Source organism: Sinocyclocheilus grahami, unplaced genomic scaffold, assembly GCF_001515645.1.
Source record: "Sinocyclocheilus grahami isolate Dianchi unplaced genomic scaffold, SAMN03320097.WGS_v1.1 scaffold54.1, whole genome shotgun sequence".
In the NCBI taxonomy this organism is placed as follows: Eukaryota; Metazoa; Chordata; class Actinopteri; order Cypriniformes; family Cyprinidae; genus Sinocyclocheilus; species Sinocyclocheilus grahami.
In genome coordinates this window covers 4,087,321-4,093,995 of record NW_015505233.1, presented here as the reverse complement: position 1 = coordinate 4,093,995, position 6,675 = coordinate 4,087,321, and the positions used below count along the sequence as shown (strand labels likewise).

General features: G+C 37.2%; 1 protein-coding gene across 1 annotated transcript in view; it reads right to left on the bottom strand.

Annotated features, from left to right (window-relative positions):
- The window catches only part of LOC107583521 (carbohydrate sulfotransferase 15-like), a 33,320-nt gene extending 28,643 nt beyond the window's left edge, over positions 1 to 4,677 (bottom strand). The window contains exon 1 of the mRNA XM_016269763.1: positions 4,619 to 4,677. The gene's annotated coding sequence lies outside the window, so the exon portion shown is untranslated. The remainder of the gene's footprint in view (positions 1 to 4,618) is intronic.
- Between the last annotated feature and the right edge of the window lie 1,998 nt (positions 4,678 to 6,675).

Sequence of the window (6,675 nt, the reverse complement as noted above, 5' to 3'; positions counted from 1 at the left end):
CTGTGACAGCAGCTTTCTGTCCGTGTGCTTCGGATGTGTGCGCTCAGAAAACCTTATATCTGAAGTTTAAACTCATATGGTTTAAAACGCATGATTTCAGAGCTTTAAACATGATAATCAGAACCAAAACTGATTTTTTTAGCAGGTACAAGCTGTAATGGTGCAGCTCTATTCTGGAAAAGGGGGCGGGGAGCAGCAGCTCATTTGCATTTAAAGACACAGGCCCGAAAAACAGCTTGTTTCTGCTTCCACTCAAAATAGGCATTTTCAAAATGATATAATAATAACAAAAAAGAGTATTTTGAGCTGAAACTTCACAGACACATTCTGGGGACACCAGAGACTTATATTACATATTGTGCAAAGGGGCATAATATGTCACCTTTAAAAAAATCTTACTGACCCCAAACTTTGGAATGGTAGTATATATATATATATACAGTGGTGGGCCGTCAGGGCCAGCAAAGCCTTCTCTGCTGGCCTAATCAGAATCACTGATTTAGTTTAATATATTTTTCCATTAATGTATATTCAATTATTTCCAATAGTCTATTCTCTTAATTTCATAGCTTTTCTCTTGGTTGCACTGCTTCCAGCAGTGTATGTTTATATTAGAGCTTTTATCCAATCATATTTCAGCAATCGTGTTGCCAGGGTCAAAGAAATCTGCTTTAAGGCCTTCAGAATCAACAGTGCAGTCGTCTGTTAGCTTAAATCAATGGCAATGAAACCGTTGCTTTAACCAATCAGATTTCGAGTTGTTAGCACCAGGGCCATCTGATGTTATTTGCGCGATATAAAGCCAGGTTTAAGTTTCTGTAAGAATATCTCAGTTTCCCGAGTGGATCTGTATTAACCAGTCTTTTCCTCAGGCCACAGCGCCGCTGGCAGAGGCAGACCAGCAGGGAGATGAGAGTCAAAGAGGTACGTTAAAACACATATATACACTTTTCTTCATCGTCTTGTATGAATTATTTTAATGTTACTTGCTCACTTTCCTAGTAAAGCTGTGCTAACCAGTATTTTCCTCCCACAGCGCGCTGACAGACCAGCAGGGAGACTCGTGAAGACGAAAAGCAGTAAGAGAACATTAAATTGTTAGGTCAACTTTAAAACACATGTAATCACCTTATTTGTTTAATACCAATGCTATCTGTAAGGTATAAATGCGTTTGGGTGAATAAATGTCTGTAAAAACATCGGATGGACTGTATTTGTGTCATTTTGTTATGTTAATGCTTCAGCTACAGATGATGTATGTTTTTTAATTGTTAATTGGGTTTCTTTCTTTAGTAATGGCATTCATTCTCGCTACATAAGATACCTATCTGTTATGTAGTGCCCTGTTATACTGCATTACTGTGTAATATTTATGGTTTCTATAGCCGTGGCATCATTATGATGGTATGAAGAGATGGATTAATTCATGTAGGATGCCACTGAAGGCCTAGGTGTAAAATGCACGGCCCGCCACTGATATATAGGCCTACATGTATTCTATTTATAAGGGTTTTGAACTGTTTGGAACCAAACATTTGGACTTTTGGCTCAAAACTTTATAGTTCCTGAGATTTCCAGCCCTTGTGACTACTAGCCCTGTTCTCTCTTGTAGAATGAAAGTTAGGTTACTTGATTTAAACTGCTTTCAAAGATTTTAAAAGATCTCTCTTTCTATCTTGCACAGACCACACAATATTAAAAATTCAAAGCTGTGTAATATCTGATTTGCTGGGGTATGAAATTGCAAAACGAGAGAATAGAGAACCTTTATAGAGCATAAATAATGCCAGTGAACAGATGACAAGAGCCATAAATAACTGAATTCTTTCTCATTTGCTTTTTTTCCCACTTTCATCCCCTTTTATTTTCCTCAAAGGTTATGGGAGGCAGCTTTCATTTTCTAAAAAAAAAACAAAACAAAAAAAACAAAGAGGGGGTTTGCCAGGGGAGGGGGAGGGGAGAGGGAGGGGAGTCCGGTCACAAACACACACACACATAGGTAGGAAGAAGGAGACATTCACATGAATACAAACACACGCAAACACAAACACATCTCCATGTCAGAAGCCAAAGGGCATCTGTCTACCTGTTAGTCCAAGTTTTGCGAATCTCAGAAGAAAAAGGAAGAGAAATGTTAATAAAGGCCTTGAGCCCTATAGTGTGAGGTCTGAGAGACCCTGCTGACTCCCACTACTGAGTTTCATCTCACTGCTGAAAGCAATATGAACACTACATGAAAAGCCTCCATAATATAAAATTTACTCTTATAGCATTCCAGAAGAAATTGCATATTTTTATGTTAAAGTTATGATGATGAAAATGATGCTTCTGTTTTTCTTATCATAGGCCAAGCGAACCATTAAAAAATTGTGCTCAATGACCGTGACATAACATCTGACATAAATCTGACATGTAATAAGAAAATTACATTGGGAGTTTTTTGATATGAACAGAAAATAATGCAATGTGTGGATGCAATATAGATAGAATACGCATAGGAAACACTATTTGCTTTACGGTATAAACAGAATTGGTCCATTATAACAAAAACAAAGTAGCAAATGTTGTTGTTGCCTACTACAATGCCAAAGAAAAGTCTGAAGGTAAGAAAAGGTGAGTGCTAAAATGTTTACTTCTTAACATAAGTGCTAAAATATGATTGATTTCATAAGAAACACAAACCAGACCCTTCATACTATAAATATTTTATGCCATGTGAAACGGAAATGTGTCTGTGTGTGTATAAGTGTGTGTATATGTGTGTTTGTTTGACTATGGGTGTATGAGTGCACTTGCAGGCATAGGGTCAGACTGTGTGTGTGTGTGTGTGTGTAGGCAGACAGTGGGTAAGAGCGATGAAGGGTTTGGTTGTTGGTATGGATAGCATGTTGACTCAGCGCTGAGTTATATATTCTGCAGCTGTTAAGATCTGAGCCTGGTGAATGTCTTTCTAAGGAAGAGACTCTCCAGCCATCCAATGCACACTCCTTGTGCCAACAATTACTAATACATCACAGCCTTGTAGACACTCCAGAGTGCAGTAGCCATGACAAACATGAAAGCACTCCATGGCAAATTTCTGAGGTAATAGAGCAACACTTTCATTTCTAACATATCTACTACTAAAAAAACAATCAATCCAGCCTATTGAATTCTCTAAATTATCTTAACCTTCACTTTAAATTGCTCTGAATTCATTGCTGGTTATAATTACCCAGCTACAGCCTGATAAACAGGTGCTTCATGGTGCAGCATGGATTTCAACAGGTTTCGACATGTATTTCGTAGATGCAACCTGATGCCGTTGAATAATGTAAGACTAGATCCATCTGTTCTTTTCTCTTAGATAGCTGTCAGTATTCCATGGGGGAAATACACACAATACGATAACCAAGAGAGATATGTTCTTCTACCAACATCCACTGCTGTTCCTATAGGACACCATTCCAACCAGTCCCTTTCCCTCACCTTAAACCCCATTCCTAAAATCATAGTCAGGAGTGGAGCTTACTGGACGGTGGTAAATGGAGTGTCTGAGTTAGGTGCAAGCTCTGGAAATTTGACAAAGCCTCAATCAATTGGAAAATGGCCTGAAATTTGTCATGACATATTTAATTACTTGGGAAAAGCTATTTTTCCATAATAAAATAACATTTTATATTCCATAAGATATTCTCTTTATACAGTACATAAATCACATTAAATGATGTGTGATTAATTATAGAAACACAAGTGTGTTTAGTGTGCTGTACTGTAGGTACCTAAAAATAGTTCAAGAACAATAGTCAATCCTTCCAAAAAATTTCCATGGTAACCCTAGCATTCACAAAAACCCTTGTATCTACAATAACTGCTAACTTGGTGTTAGTCATCATCACCTAAATAAATAAATAAATAAATCTTTTTTATTATTAACCCTTTTTTCCCCACAGACTGTGAAAATGGTTCAGATTAATCACATCTCTTGAATTTTCATAGGCTTTTTAACTCAAATAATCATATTGTGAAAATGTGTTCAACAAACCAACCCCTCAACCTGAAATGGGTTGGTATAGCCTAAATGCACAACATAATTTTGGTCAATAATTAAAAGTTAAGAGTTTAAATATTTTGTGACATGAATTGATGTTGTTTGAACTTTGACTTGAAGTGATGTTTGTTTCACAAGAGATATTCAACAAAGTGGATATCGTACCAACCGTCCCCGGTCTCCTCTGATTTATACAGTGACAATAACTGCAATTATGGTATTTTGGCGTAAACTGTGGTTACCATGGTAAAGGTTTGTAAGGGTAATAATGCCGTTGAACTTGCCTGAGGTCGCACACAGCGAATCTTGTCACAGCAGCATCCCATCGATCTGAATGAAACATTGTGCGTGTGAAAAGCCTGATGAGAGCCGCTATTTATGAAGCGCTTCTCAATGGACAAGTTTTAGAAATCATCTGTTTGACGCTTTATCATCCAGCCAGTGTCAGATGGAGCGTCGCTATAAAAAAAAAACCTCACTGTCATCTAATATAAAGGGTACATTTATTAGCTTGCTCCAGTGTAACACGTAAAGCCTCGAACATTCCTGTCAAAAGATACCGTCACATTACTCGCGTAGAAAACTTACCTTGACAACTTGTCCAGTTTTAATATTCCAGTGAACGCGTGTGTTTGCGTTTAATGACGGTAAAGCGGACCGCGATACAGATAACTTTCTGAGCGACCGAGTTGATGAAAGCCTTTCTGTCTGTATTCAACCACAATGCCTCTCTCTCTCTCTCTCTCTCTCTGTCTCTGTCTCTGTCTGTCTGTCTGTCTCTCTATATTCAACCACAATGCCTCTCTCTCTCTCTCTCTCTGTCTCTGTCTCTGTCTGTCTGTCTGTCTCTCTCTCTCTCTCTCTCGGGTTCAGTCGGTGGAGGGGGTGGGATACGGCGCATGCTGCCGCTGCTACTGATGTGCTGTGCTCCCACCAATCCCAGCTATTTATGAACTCAATCTACTTGAGATTAATAATAAAACAGAATAGAATGGGCAAAATGTTGGGCTAAAGCATTAAACATGAAGGGGTGGCTAACATCTGTTGTTCTGTGAAAAGTCATAGGCCTACGACGTTTTTTGTAACATTGAATCTGTTGAAATGTGAATTTTGCCACAGTTTCGCTAAACAATATGTAGACCTCAATAAATAAGCTGTATGAAATAATAATGTAGCCGAAGCATAGATACCTCATATAAAACTAAGTGTGACAGAAGTACAAGCACATTTCAAAATTGTTTGATTTATTGAAAATGGTTTAAACACAACCCCTTTCAGCAATGTTGGCATGTTTGTTCTAATTGACTGTCATAGTCATAGTTTATTCAGAAAACTGTTTTTGGCAAAGGAAACCAGCTTTGCACTGCACTAGTTATTTTTATAGACCTATCTACAAGATGGTGTGTGTATAGCATTCACTTAAAATACTGTAAACATCCCCCTTGCTCATCTTCCCTTTAATGGATTCACAAAAAGACCATGAGCTTTAAGATTGATGTTGTGTGGTTGTGCACATGGTAAAACCAAAAACTTAAAACCTTTGGCAAACCACAGTTACTTTTTCCAATGGGAGAAAAAACTGAATGATTATACAAGATGAATTCACTGCAGTATAGAGATGCCAGAATAAATCAGTGGTGAAAAGAAGCATGAGCAGTTTGAACAGAAGTCATTACATAATTGTTATTGATTGGTTTTAAATTGATTAATCTGTTTTCCAGCACTCAGACAGTAGGCTTGGCAGTTTGTCAGGCCACAAATGTAAGACAATAACCAAGAGTCAGTCTCTCCAAAATCTATTTAGCTGTACTGTAAGTATTCATCAGATCCAGAAGTTATTGAGAAAAGACTTGAGGTTTGTCCTCCTCATTCAGTAACTTTTCATTTGTCAAACTAAATATGGGGGATGACAATTGGATACATTTGAAAGATAATAAAATGGGTTATGGTTTGAGTGGTATTTATATGAATGCTTTTTTAAGGCTTCTTATTATTATTATTGCTATTTTAAGCCAATTACATTAATAAGCTATTTGAAAGTCTTAAGTTTCAGCTCACAAAATAAACCACATTAAGACAATTATGTGGAAAAATAATTTATCTGGGTTTATTTACTTAATAATTCAGTTATTTATTTAGATGACCAGATAATGGCCAGATGTTTGATAATGACTGTAAAGTACTACAGTTTTTCTCAGTCGCTTTGGTACATTTCTCGAATCATCCTTGACATTTGCAAAACAGTAAGTGCATTTCTCAAAACAACTCGTACAAATAGCAAAACACCATGGATTACCTGCAAAAGCCAGTCTCTTGCTCAAAATCCTCAGTTCATCTCTCAAAAATAAATATCTGTGTCAATGAACATGTCAGTGCCATCAGAATGTCAAGTCCTTGTGTCATTGTGTACGGATAAGACAATCAAATTGCTTAGTCATGTTGTCAATATAGCAGTGTACTCTGGAGGGATGTTCTGATGTAAACTATGGCTACAGTTTTGATGACAATTACTGTAAATTGTAGGTTACACCTTAGTGTATGTGGGAATTTGATTGCAAGAGACTGGACAAGATTCACATTTATGCTTTTACTGTTTGTACTGTAATTTGTTGACAGACCATGTCATTGCGATACAGAAAGGAAAA